The sequence below is a fragment of the Cnephaeus nilssonii genome (genome assembly GCF_951640355.1).
Source record: "Cnephaeus nilssonii genome assembly, chromosome: 14".
NCBI lineage: Eukaryota > Metazoa > Chordata > Mammalia > Chiroptera > Vespertilionidae > Cnephaeus > Cnephaeus nilssonii.
In genome coordinates, this window is record NC_137085.1 from 25,256,025 (window position 1) to 25,270,169 (window position 14,145).

The window sequence follows — 14,145 nt, forward strand, 5'->3', positions numbered from 1 at the left end:
AAAGCATCAAGATCACGAAAGACAGAAAAAGACGGAGCTGTCACAGATTGGAGGAGCCTAAGGAGCCATGCCAACTAAATGCAATGCGGGACCTTAAACTGGTTCCTGGTACAGAAAAAGGTCCTGAGTGTAAAAAATGATGGCAATTTGGAGAAAATTGGTATCGAATTGGGCCTATGTTAATGTCTTACTTTTGATCAGTGTACCAGTTATACAGGTGTTAACATTAAAGTGAGCTGTAGAGGACTCTGTATTATTTTTTGTAGCTTTTCTATATTTGTAAAATTATGTCAAAATAAAGTCTTTTTTTAAGGGGCATATATATATATACATACATATATATATATACACATACATATATGTGTGTGTGTGTGTGTGTGTGTATATATATATATATATATATATATATATATATATATATATTTTTTTTTTTTTTTTAAGTAAACTGATGTTTTACATCAACAGGGCAAACATTTAGAAGCCAAAGAACTGCAACCTGGTCACGGCACAAACCCTACGGGGGAGGGGTTTCCAGGCGCTACAAACTTCACCATTCAGCACTCAACTACATCAGCTGAGTACCACGATGCTCATGCTTCCCACGAGGAAAGAGCGCCGGGAGTCAACTAAATCACTTAAAAGATTATTTATATCTAAAAGCCCCATTTCTCAGGAAAAAAAGAAAAAAGAAAAACACAAAAAAAAATCCAAAATCTCTGGAACACCGCCCCACCCTCTCAAGAGTGACCTTCCAGCAGCCCAGATGCCCCCTCCATGGGTGGCCCCGAATGTCCGCAGGCACGTCGCCCCGAGTTTCTGCCTGGGGGACGGCGCACCGAATTTGGAAAGTCAAGGCCTCGGGTCCTACCGTAGGGTCTCCTCTCGGAGCCTCGGAGCCCGAAGGTGCAAAAGGGGGACCTTCAGCGCAACACCTCCCGGTCGGGCTGACGGGAGGCTCAGACCGCTCGCACCCGGCCCTCCCCTCAGCACCCCGAGCCTCGCGTCACCCCTCGCAGCGTCGCCCACGGCGCACCTGGGCCAACACACCACACGCCCCCCACCAGGGAACGGATGCGCGGGCCGGTCTCGGGTCCGAGGCGCCGGGGACCCTGAGGGCCTGGCGCCCACAGTGCGTCACGGGCAGGGCAGACGCCGGGAACTTTTCCAACCCCCCGACCTCGGGAGGCCGTCACACTCGTCCCGTCGGCCGCCTCTCTACCCCCGCTCCGAGGAGTGCTTCTAAAAACGAAACCGCCACTTCTTGCAGCCGGGAGGAGTCCCCACGACGCTGGCATTTACGATAGGAAGCCCGGCTTTCGTGGGGCGCCTCTCCCGCGCGCCCAGCCCACCCTGAGGATCAGAGCCTGACGCCCCTAAGGCGGCCTCCCACGAGCCCCTTACCTCCCACCCGGGCGCTCGAGAGCGGTCGGTGCGCACGGCGCAGGCGCGGGCGCAACAGGGCGGGGCGTCGCGTTGGGCAGGCCGGCTAGGCCACGCCCCCACCGCTCTGTCCCAGCCTGGCGGGGTGTGGCCAGCGTCGGGCGAAATTTTTTCCCAAAAGTGGTCTTGATTTCTGCAATGGGGTAGTAATACTGGTACCAGAAGGTAAGAGACACATCAACGCCTTTTAAGTCAGTTTGTTGTGTTTTCAATATGAGACAGTTCACATTTGTATAGCCTTCTGCATTTTGCAAAAATGTTCTGTACCTTTTCCTCTGTTTCTCCAGGAATTTTATTGGCGGGCTGGCCGGGTGTTCTTAGAAATTGAAGCTCAGAAAAGTTGTGCTTTCTCCCTCTCGCCCCCGCCCCCCCACCCCGCAAAAACAACAACAACAACAACAACAAAAAAACCCACAACAACTGTGAGGTGAAGAGGGCACAAGACTTCATTGTAACAGGCGCAGAAATTGAAGCTCAGATAAGGTGTGATCTCCCCCCAAAACTGGTGGAGGCCTTAATGCCAATGTCCTTATTCCAATTTTATAGCTAGTGACACTGAGGCGCAACAAAAAGCGTTAAGTGACTCACTCCAATTCACCCAGTTAATGACAGAGTGTGAACTTCAGCTGGGTTTGCTAATTTCCTTCCCAAGTTCTTCCTGTTATACCAGCTGCCATCAATGAACAAGCAGATGGCTGGCTTTGAAGCCAGGTCCAGGTTATAGGTGATGGCCTAACTTCCACACCCAGCCTTTTTTTATATATGTGTTTGTGAATATTAAGATGACTTGCTTAGTTAGAATCTATTCACTAATGATATTGTCCTCACAAGTCATAAAGGAAACTTAGTTCTTAAGAGTCCTCCAGTGGAGTGGGTGTAGAGGTAGAATTTGTAGATCAAGGAACATTAAGAAAGCCTTGAAAGGCAATTTCTAAAATAAATTTTAAAATCTAAGCAAAGAACTTGAAAATTGTCACTCATATTCTTACCAAAAAAAAAAAAAAAAGAGCTGAACAAACTGAAAACCTATTACTTTTCTTGGCGTCATCAGAGAATTGAGATTGCAGGGCAAACTTCCCCCAAGAATCGGGAGAGACAGGCAAAGACAGAGAATTACAGCCACGATCAGCTTCCCCGAAACAGAAGCCCCTGGAGCCTTAAGCTGGTAAGAACATTTAAACAGTAACTTTGACAAGTTATCAGAGGTTGAGTGTGGACTAGTGTGTGAGTGAGAAACTCCTGGGAGCTGTAGTCTTAGGGGGACATGTCCATGGATTTCCCTCCAGGAACCTCACCAGATTCTCAAGGTGAAGAGACAGTGAAAAAAAACCTCATGTTTCTGGCAGAGGAGAAGAAAAGAAACCATTTCTTAAATATACCCAGTCTTCTTCCATAATAAAGGCCTACTCAGCAGGGAAAAAGACTTAGCCAGAGATTTTTTTTATTTTTTTTTGGGGGGGGGCATTACCCAAATCCAGCCCCTCCTAGTTTTCCTGTTTCTCCCAATGGGGGAAAGGATAAGAAATACTTGTGAAGGTCACAGCCCAAGGACACAGGCCCACTAAAGACTGAAACAAGATTATAGAATGCTGCCCCTCACCCTTCACCTTCCCATCACATCCACAGGGCTCCAGTAAAATAACTGGGTTACAGTTGAAAGATCTGCAGGGTGCAGTCTCTACTAGTATATAAGAAGTTTTTTAGGAAAATCCAAAGAAAAGAAAGACTCTGAAGGAAATTGAAGCCTCTGATATCTACCTGTGTGGCAAACATTAAACACAGACCCTAAACAGATTAACATAAAACCTGACCTTAAAAGCCAATTCACCTCAGTTCCCATATACATTATATCTGGATTTTAACCAAAAATTACAAGGCCTATTGTTACTGTTGTAAGTAGCTAGTTATTAATAACTAGAGGCCCAGTGCACGAAATTCATGCACTCGGGGGGTCCCTCAGCCCAACCTGTGCCCTCTCACAGTCCAGGAGCCCTCCGGGGATGTCCACGGGGAGTGGGCCTAAGCTGTCATTTGGACATCCTTAGCCCTGCCACAGACGTGGGCTGTGCTCGCCAGCCATGAACCTGGCTCAGGGATTCTGTCTGAGCGGTGCTCCCTCTGTGGGAGCGCACTGACCACCAGGGGGCAGCTCCTGCATTGAGTGTCTGCCCCCTGGTGGTCAGTGTGCATCATAGAGACTGGTTGTTCTGCCATTTGGTCAATTTGCATATTAGCCTTTTATTATATAAGGATGATAAGGAGCAAAGGGAAGGCCAGACTTTATAAGCATGACCATCTGGGGAACTTCACCAGGAAGCTGCAATTTCACACTCCCCAGGGAACCACTGGTCCATTCCCTGCAGATCCCTGGAGGAAGGGGCCCAACAAAGGGGAAGACTGATACATGCTCCGTAAAGTTGGAGTGAAGTAGGGAAGGTGCTTGTCGGTCTAACCTGGAACAAAGATAATTGGCTAGAGAGGGTGGAGCCACTGCAAGCTCGTGAAATCTTAGAAGGTTAAAATCCCCAGACAAAGGGATTCTCTCTCTCTTAATTCCTCCGGCTTTGCTCCTGCTTCCTTGCACTCACCCATGTTACCTCCATAGCTATGTGGCCCTGGAATCTGCATGGCCCATGGCCATGTGGACCCCACACCTACTGGGCTGCAGCTGGGAACATAAGTTAAGCTAGCCTGATACTGGACTGGACTGTGCAAATATGGAATGGGCAACACCTTTCATCCTAGCTCTGCTGATAACACAGCTGGACTTCTTCCATGGCAGGATGGAGGGGGAGGGAACCTTGGGAACTCAGGAATTTAATTCCACACAAATAAATGTCACTCATTTTCCTATGCAAGTCTCAGAAAATTCCTTTTCTTGTGACACTGCAAGAAGCCCACTTCCACTGGCCACAGGTGGGGACACGGAGAGTTCTTCACTGATAACACTATTAACAGGCAAGTAAAAGTGTAGTCTAAAGAAACAAAGCAAGGCCCTAGCTGGTTTGGCTCAGTGGATAGAGCGTCGGTCTGTGGACTGAAAGGTCCCCAGTTCGATTCAGGTCAAGGGCACATGTCCAGGTTATGGGCTTGATCCCCAGTAGGGGGCATGCAGGAGGCAGCCAATCAATGCTTCTCTATCATCATTGATGTTTCTATCTCCCTCTCCCTTCCTCTCTGAAATCAATATATATATATATATAATATATACATGTATATTATATACGTTATATATATATAAACAAAGCAAGGATCAGATTCGGCTATGGCATGGCTTTTGTAATTATCAGACAGGGAATTTTAAATAACTATGATTTATATGGCAAGGAGTCTAATGGAAAATGTTAACAACATGCAGAGCAAGTGGGTAATGTAAGCAGAGAGATGGAAACTCTAAGAAAGGGGGGAGCAGGGGACATTTATAATACTTTTAACAATAAAGATAATTTTTTTAAAAAGAAAAAAGAAAGCGTCGGAAGGAAATATTAGGAATGAAAAACACAGTAATGAAAATGAAGAATGCTTTTGATGGACTTGTCAGTAGACTAGATATGGTCCCAAGGAAAGAATCAGTGAGTTTGAGATATATCAATAGAAAATTCCCAAATTGAGATGCAAAGAAAAACACACACAGAATAGAATATGTAAAAAGTGAGACAATTTCAAAAGATGTAACATATATGTAGTTGAAATACCAGAAGGAGAGGAGAAAAAGAATGGAACACAAGAAATATTTTAAGCAATAATGCCTGAGAATTTTCCAAAATTAATGACAGACCCCAAACCACAGATGCAGGAAGCTCATTGAAAACCAGGCAAGATAAATGCCCCCAAATCTACAACTATATATATTGTTTTCAAACTCAAAAAAACAATTAGGAAATCTTGAAAGAAGCCAGAGGGAAAAACGCCTTATCTATAGAGGAACAATAAGAATTACATCAAAATTCTCATCAGAGACCATGCAAGCAAGAAGAGACATATTTAAAGTGTTGGGAAAAACAACAAAATACAAACCTGAAATTTGTTATCTCGTGAAATTATCCTTTAAAAGTCAAGGAACAATACTTTAAACAATAAACAAAAAAAGTCAAGGAACAATAAAAAAAAAAGAGAGAGGCAATTTATATTCAGCAGACCTGCTCTGTAAGAAATGTTAAAATTAGCTTTTCAGAGAGAAGGAAAATAATATAGATCATAAATTTGGATCTACATAAAGGAAGAGCCCAAAAGAAGGAATAAATGAAGTTAAAATAAAATATTTTATTTCTTATTCTTATTTGATCTAATAGATAACAGTTCAAAGTAATAATAGTAACAATGTATTGGATAAAATAAATAATAGCAATGTTTTAAGGGATAGGAGGGAGGAGTTGGGAATACTCTGTTCTAAGGTACTTGTACCACCTGTAAAGTAGACTTAGATTAGTTGGAAATATGTATTATAAACTCAAGAGTAATTACTAAAAAAAGTTTAAAAAGAAGTATAATTGATATACCAGAAAAGTCAGAAAAGGGCAGGGAGAAAATATAGAACAAGTACAACAAATAGAAAACAGTTACAAACATGGTAAGTATTAGGCCAACTATATCAATAACCACTTTAAATATGAATGCTCAAAAACACCAATTTTTTTTTGTCAGTTTGGTAGTCAAAGTGAACAAAAAAACATGACCCAACTATGTTTTCTGCAAGAAACCACTTTAAACAGAAAGCTTAAAATTAAACAGATAAAGGGATACCATACTAACACTAATCAAAAGAAGGTGAGGGTAGATATATGAATTTCAGACAAAGCAGACTTCAGAACAAGGAAAATTATCTGAGATAAAAAGGGTCACATTGCGAAAGGGGTTAATTCTCCAAGAAGACCTGACAGTTCTTAATGTGCATGGGCCTAACAACGGAACATTAAAATAAGTGCAGCAAAAGCCAGTAGAACCTCAAGGAGAAATAGACAAAGTGCTTTGCAAATAGGATATGAGAGTAGCAGTGCAAAAATTAAGTTCATGAAAGTTGCCATTTCTTCCAGGGGCAGTAAGATTGTTATAGAAGAACTAAGGGAGTAGAACAATAGACCAAAATGATTTCTAAGATACCAAATATTTCTAGATTCCTGTTGGAGAAGCTGCCGGAGCTCTCTTTGATAGGATTATAGAATCTACTTTCAATCCTTTGACAATTGACACTCTCACCAGGAAACCTTTTAATCCCCCAACTAGTGAAATACGTTTCAAGAATTGAAAATCAACAAAATTCACCAAGAGCCCCACCCTCCCTCTTGGCAGCCCAGCAAGCCCCCAAATCCCATTGTCACACCCCCTAGGGGATTGTTTTCCCTTCTGTGGGCCTCAATAGATTGCAGGGGCTTTTTGAATGATACTAGACAAAAACCACATTAACTTTAATATTTCTTTCACAAATTATTAACTAAAGAAAGAAGTGTTGCTTGCTATATGGAAATAAATTGATAGATTCAGCAACTGTGACTTTGCTTATACAAGTGAACACTTCAGAATAGAAATGTTCCAAGACTGAGCAAATGGTTTTTAATATGGAAAAAACATTTCCGAATCTTTGTACTCAAACATTAAAGGACATCATTGCTAAGTTTGAATCTTTCCAACACCTGGTAAGTGCTTTTCCATTCATTCATTCAGTAAGTCTACAAGGCCAAGGTGCCAGCCGCTGTGCTGAGTCCTGGTGATTGAAATTTTTTAAAAAATCTCATTTCTATCCTCTAGGTAGGGGCGGGGAATGTCCCACCTGGGGGCCCTATAAGGCCTTCGAAATCATTTGGTCTAGCCCTGCTAGGGCATTAGGGGTGAGTTGATTAAATATTTGACCAAATATAGCAGGCTAATGTTTAAGTTGATAATTTTGTGTGGCCTGAAAATGATGTTATAAATATCCAAATGGCCCTTCCTGCTACAGGCTCACAGTCTGGAGGTAAAGACAGACATCTCAATAAATACAGTACAATCGACAAGCAATATTATTAGCTATCTCTGCAAAAGTGCTATAGGAAAAAGCACAGAGAAGCTGACTTCCATACGTAGAAGTTATCAAGGGAGGAAAGAGCATTTTGAAGAGAGGGAACTTATGTAAAAGGCACAAAGAATACAATAGACGTGTGTTCAGGTCACCAGAGTAGTGAGGGCGGATAAGCAGAGAGAAGGTTGCCAGAGGGCAGGATGAGTAACTACCGGAGATGTGTTTATCAACGTTCGTGTTGATCCTATTCCTATTTGTTTCAGATCTGGCCATAGCACTATTTAGTTTAAACCTTTATTGTGGTCCCTTCATTTAAGACATACATTATTCAAACTCACACAATACCTATGTATCATCGATTCCTTGTGGGGGCTTCTGAGGCCTTCCAATTTTTCGTTTAAATTTCCAGCCTCATAGTTCACCATTTCCTGAAGCGCCACTGGGTTCCTATAACTCCCTAGCATCCCATCCACTTCCTTGCTTCTACGCCTTTGCTCAGACTACCCACCCCTCTCTTTGGAGTACTTCTTGCCTCCTTTCCATTGATCAATGCTTGACTCTCAAGATCCACCTCAAATCCCTTCTTTCCCCCCAAGCCTTTCCTTTGTTCCCCAGCCGTGCTCCCACAGCACCTCAGTTTAATGTTGCTCATCAGAACAGTGGTTCACATACCTGTCTTTCCATCAAGAGCAGAAACTTATGGAGGGTAGGCACGTTGTGTTATTTATTGTGTGTTCGCAGCACATGACCTGGAACGTGACACTTGGTAAATATTTGTTTTAAATGGCCTGTCACATCGCTTTTGTAGTCTCATTGGTCCCTTTTTCAGTTTCACAACTGAGTTCTTCCAGCTGGGCAAGCCTTCTAAAGCTCTGTCTGTCACTGAGGGTGAGATCAGAGGAAGAATAAGAAAACCACCTGAGGCATAGATTCGCAACCCTTGATGGCACAACAAAGCCACTTGGGGACCTTTTAAAAAATATATAGTTGCTTCAGAGATCATGGTTTAATTGTTCTGAAATAGAAATCAGGCATCAATATGTTTTTTTTAAAGTTCTCTAGATAATTCTAAAGTGCAGTCAGTTTCGAGAACCACAGTGCTAAAGGACAGGTGAGAAATAGTTGTCAGGCCCCAGATATGAATTAGAATAATGTCTAATTCACTTTTCTCAAAAGGTGATGCTTTCCTAGCCGAAACCGGTTTGGCTCAATGGATAGAGCGGCGGCCTGCGGACTGAAGGGTCCCAGGTTCGATTCCGGTCAAGGGGATGTGTGTACCTTGGTTGCGGGCACATCCCCAGTGAGGGGGTGTGCAGGAGGCAGCTGATCTATGTTTCTCTCTCATAGATGTTTCTAACTCTCTATCCCTCTCCCTTCCTCTCTGTAAAATATCAATAAAACATTAAAAAAAAAAAAAGGTGATGCTTTCTGCAGAACAACATAGCTACAAGAACGGAGGCCACACATCCGTGTGAAGCTGACCTTCTTCCAGGTGAATCTTTGCCACAGAGTCCAAGTCACGCTGTGGGAGGAATCACACACTGGACATGGCACTGGGCCTCACGTTCCCACTCAGTGTGTCTAAGAATCCCACTGTGCAGACATCTTTGACAGGAAGTTACAGGAAGTGATTACATGAACTGAAATGAAAGCACCAAGCACTACATCATCAATGAGTGATGGAAGCCTGAGAGTTTGCAGTTCTGTTGAGGGTCTCCAACATGGATATCCCCTATGGCACTCAGTCAGTGCAATGGAGGGAGACAGCCAGACACCGAGGTTAGGACTCCGTGTTGCACCATTCCAAGGGCACCGTGCACATTGTATTCCATGGGAAAGGGGCGCCCTGGAATTGTGGAATGCCACCTCTTGGCACAGGGACTTTCCTGTCCTTAGACCCAGGAGATTCCTGGCAGTGGCCTCCATCTAGGTTCTGTTCCCCAGCCCTACCTCTACTGGCATCTTTTCCGACCTGGTGATGTCTTCATCAGAAATTCCCCCAACTGACAGCTCTCATCAACACATTCTTGATCCACCCAATGTGTTACACCATCCTGCTGAGCTCCAGCCAGAACTGGCCCCTAAATGAGTCACTACAGCGGAGTTTCAGAAAGGGTGTCAGTTTCTTCCCAGCATCACTACCCTTTTCCCTCCTTAGTCAAAGAATCCACAGAGATGGAAAGCACATGTTTTCTTTCTAGAATTTGTGTGTTGTGTTTTTTTTTTTTTGAGGGAGAATCAAATTTAATAGTCTATGAGCAAAGAAAAAGGTAAATTGAAGTAGTATTATCTTATCTATAAAGCACCTGGCAGAGAGTACGGACCTAAAAAAATGTTAGGTTTCTGTTGTCCTTGGGGGATGGTAAAATTACTGTGGTAGTAGTTGTGGTTTATGTAATCTCCTGAGTAGCTTTTACTTTTTATATTTTTAGAGAGTGTGGAGAGAGCAGCAGGGTCCTCAAGGTAAGGAGAGGATTAATTATTTTTCTCTAAAAGTTGTGAGAATGAAAAATAAATAGGAATTTAGCATGCGAAAAAGTGTTTTGTAAACTGTAACACACCATATGAAATGTATAGAGTTATTAGTAAGTGTCATAAGAAATGTATAAACCAAATGGCACAAGGGTTTGAGGGAGAGGAAGAGACCACACCCCGCCGTGGACATCGGGAGGAAATGGCATCTACCACTTAATAAGGAGGTACCTCCTACAAGGCTTCTGCTGGTAGAGCATAATCATGATCCCTGCTAGACCACAAAGCAAGCTGGTTTTGAAAATAGGTTAAAATGTTTTTGTCAACTATAGAGCACTATACAAATGCAAAGAGATGCTATTGTGGCTATTCTTGGTGATGGAGATACTGTTATCGACCTTGAGGATACTGGTCACCATTCAACTGGAAGAGCTGTCAGGGGAAGGCCTTATAGGTAGAGAGATGAGGGCTGGAGAGGTTTCCACAAACTTTCTTAGCTGATCCACAGTCCCTCTATCTCTGAGCATCGGTTGACACCTACTGTAGCTGGCGCTGGTATTGAATAAGAAGTGCAGTCTACCTTCAGGTAGTTCATCTTGATTTGGTTTTGAGGATGGCCTCAGATATTAGACCAAGATGTTTATAGTTCATTTATAGCCAATGGAAAAATCCTGAACTTTTCAGAGCAGGGGAGTGAAATAGCCTGCATTGCATTCCAGGTACTCCTGATAAATACATAATTCCTCTTTCAACCAGCTCAGTTTACCACCAGGAAATATTTTAGGTTAGCAGATGATTGAGCTTCTCCACCCTTGGACTTTTTAGAATGTTGCTCCCTCTAAATAGACTTTATTTTTTTGAAACTTTATGAATCACAGATCTGATTGTGTCCTTCTTTGCAATGGCTGTTAGATGCCTAAGTCAAAGTTAACAAGTACACAGGACATCAAAGCATGAATGTACTTCTGCCCTGGCTTACTTTTCCCACATTCAATTTCTTTTTAATCCTTCTTTTGCCTTTAAAATATCTTGTTGAGCCCTGGCTGGGTTTGCTCAGTGGATAGAGCGTCGGCCTGCGAACTGAGGGGTCCCGGGTTCAAGTCCGGTCAGGGGCGCATGCCTGGGTTGTGGGCTCAGTCCCCAGTGGGGGGCGTACGGGAGGCAGCTGATCGGTGGTTCTCTCTCATCATTGATGTTTCTGTCTCTCTCTCCCTCTCCCTCTCTGAAATCAATAAAAATATATTAAAAAATATCTTATTGAATTATATGTAGTTGTATAAGTCATCTTTAATCCTCCTGGAGTAAGGTTAAACATTATAAATAAAGATCCTTTCTTATTTTTTAATTTCTTATTCAATTAATTGCAGGTAAAGAGTATTTGCAATGTCCCCTGAGGAAATATGCATGCATAAGGTATATTGGAAAAATAACATTTCATGCATTTTTTTCTGGTACTATTGCTGATCTTCTAACTTTTAAAATTTGGTTAAAGTCATATATAACATAACAAGAATATAAAATAAATCTATTGGTAACTGAATATTTTTGCATTTCGTGTTAAAGTTTGAATTTTGTTTTCAAAAGAATTGAAGAAAAGGTACAAACTTAAAACTACCTAAACCTTTGTTCCTATGTGTTTTAAAAATTCCATTTAAGTTTAAATAAAAGAGGTAAGATTCATAGCTTATCAGAACATTAGAAGATAAAGTCTGTTATCCCGATTTTTAAAAATCATACATATAAAAATGTACTTGAAGTGAAGTGAAACCTGTTCTGTTATTAAAAGATATTGTTAATGCTCGTATTACATTGCTAGATTAGAAGAAAGGAAGATATAGAAAAGTCTATATATCTTCCTATATTCAATCTCCCTTATCACTTTAAGCTTGCATTTTTAAACATCTGAAAGCAAAATAATCTTTAAAAATGCAAAAGTAGCCCAGCTGGTATGGCTCAGTGGTTGAACATCGACTTATGAACCAGGAGGTCACAGTTTGATTCCCAGTCAATGCACATACTGGGTTGTGGCTCGATCCCCAGTGTGGGGTGTGTAGGAGGCAGCTGATCAATGATACTCTCTCATCATTGATGTTTCTTTCTCTCTCTCCCTCTTCCTGCCTCTCTGAAATCAATAAAAAAATATTTTTAAAAATTCAAAAGTATTTTCCTACATTAAAAAACCCTTGTTGCCCTGGCTGGTGTTGTTCAATGGTTAGATGTCAGCCTGTGCACCGAACGAAAGTCACTGGTCCGATTCCCAGTCAAGGGCATGTACCTGGGTTGCAGGTTCAATCCTCAGCCCTGGTTGGGCTCCTGCAAGAGGCAACCGATCCACGTGTCTCTCTCACATTGATGTTTCTCTCTTTCTCTCCTCCTCTCTTTTTCTCTCCCTTCCACTCTAACAAAACAAACAAACACACAAAAAAGCCCTGTTTAGCAAAACTTGAACTTGTGGTGGCCCACCCTGCCCAGCTCGAGCCCTCCAGGAGGTCAGGGCAGAATCCCAGACTGACTGAGTTGTGTGACTCTAAGACAGGGGCTATTTTTCCTCACATACCCAGCCAGATCATAGCCTTCCCTTCACGTGGCCAAAGCTTGGTCTGTTTGGGCCTGATAAACTCTGCAGGCCTCACCCTGCTGACTCCCTGAAACCCCTCCCACCACAAAGATAACCCTCCTTCCTGCACTTCACAGTAACTCACAACTAAAACCCTTCCGATGCCCATTTCCACAAGCAAACTTCAGGTCTTTTTCAAGGTAAAGTCCCATATTTTTTATAGAATTAAGAACTTCTCAATCACCTAACAGGTAAAAAACTGCACTACTCTCACTCTGGCTGGTTTGGCTAGGCCAATGGTCAGCAAACCACGGCTCAAGAGCCACATGCGGCTCTTTGGCCCCTTGAGTGTGGCTCTTCCACAAAATACCACGTGCGGGTGCGCACGCACAGTGCGATTGAAACTTCGTGGCCCATGCACAGAAGTCGGTTTTCGGCCGGGGCGAGTCTATTTTGAAGAAGTGGTTCTAACGCCAAGCCACACTCAAGGGGCCAAAGAGCCCCATGTGGCTCGCGAGTCGAGGTTTGCCGACCACTGGGATAGGCGGATAGAGCATTGGCCTACGGACTGCAGGGTCCTGGGTTCGATTCCAGTCAAGGGCACAGCTGATCAATGATTATCTCTCATCATTGATGTTTCTATCTCTCTCCCTTCCTCTCTGAAATCAATAAAAATATTTTTTAAAAAACCCTGCACTACTCTTTTTAGTATGCTTCTATTTATTTTTACCTGTCACTGGCAAAGTGTTTGAATGTTTTGCCCCAGCCCCATTTTTTTGCTTAAGACTTATGATGTTTATTGCATGATTTTGCGTGGCAATGGTGATGAAAACAAACACCAAAACAAAAGCAAACAAAACAAACAAGGAACCCTGTTTAGAGATTGCTTTTAGGGCCAATTTATAAGCCCCCCCCCCCCCCCGCCAAGTAAATCAATTTTCCTAGTTCATATATATTCCCTTAATCTTTGCCTTCCTCACTTTCCTATCCCCTCATCCAATTGACTAGATGATCACAGTTTATTTTTTTTTTAATAGACTTGAGTATTTCTAAAAAATTTTTAAATTTATTCTTCAAAGGGCAATAATTTTCAACCTGTGAAGACAGAAAGTAAACTTTAGGAGGGAATTCAAAAAGAATTCGATGTTCCAAATAAAGGCAATGTTATCAGAACTAAAATTTTTCCCTCAGGGTGACTACAGGAGGTCCCATTGTCTAGACGGACTCACTACAGTTTTACCCAGACTTCTAAAGAACAAAGAATTGCTGCTATGTTAACTGGTTTGGAACACAGAAAGAACATCACATACCATTGAGTTGATTTTATTATTATCATTATTATTATTATTATTTTGCATTTTAATTTCTTTATTGGTTAAGGTATTACATATTTGTCCTCATCCCCCCATTACCTTCCCAACCCCCCACCCCCCCACTCATGCCCTCACCCCCCTGTTGTCTGTGTCCACTGGTTAGGCTTATATGCATGCATACAAGTCCTTTGGTTGATTTCTCCCCCTTACCCCCACCCTCCCCTACCTTCCCTCTGAGGTTTGACAGTCTGATTGATGCTTCCCTGTCTCTGGATCTGTTTTTGATCATTAGTTTATGTTGTTCATTATTTCCCATAGATGAGTGAGATCATGTGATATTTATCTTTCTCTGACTGGCTTATTTCACT

The 14,145-nt window shown here is 42.4% G+C and overlaps 1 protein-coding gene and 1 long non-coding RNA gene across 3 annotated transcripts in view; one reads left to right on the forward strand and one right to left on the reverse strand.

Moving 5' to 3' along the window:
- Positions 1–1,451, reverse strand: part of STX17 (syntaxin 17) — a 45,948-nt gene extending 44,497 nt beyond the window's left edge. The window contains exon 1 of one of the 2 annotated variants that reach the window (XM_079789972.1): positions 1,402–1,451. The gene's annotated coding sequence lies outside the window, so the exon portion shown is untranslated. Of the gene's footprint in view, positions 1–1,033; positions 1,182–1,401 lie in introns of those variants that run through there. The other variant, XM_079789973.1, reaches the window with a different exon arrangement.
- A 50-nt stretch (positions 1,452–1,501) lies between these two features.
- The window catches only part of LOC307110445, a 34,631-nt gene continuing 21,987 nt past the window's right edge, over positions 1,502–14,145 (forward strand). The window contains exon 1 of the long non-coding RNA XR_013814442.1: positions 1,502–1,605. This is a non-coding gene — a long non-coding RNA (uncharacterized lncRNA). The remainder of the gene's footprint in view (positions 1,606–14,145) is intronic.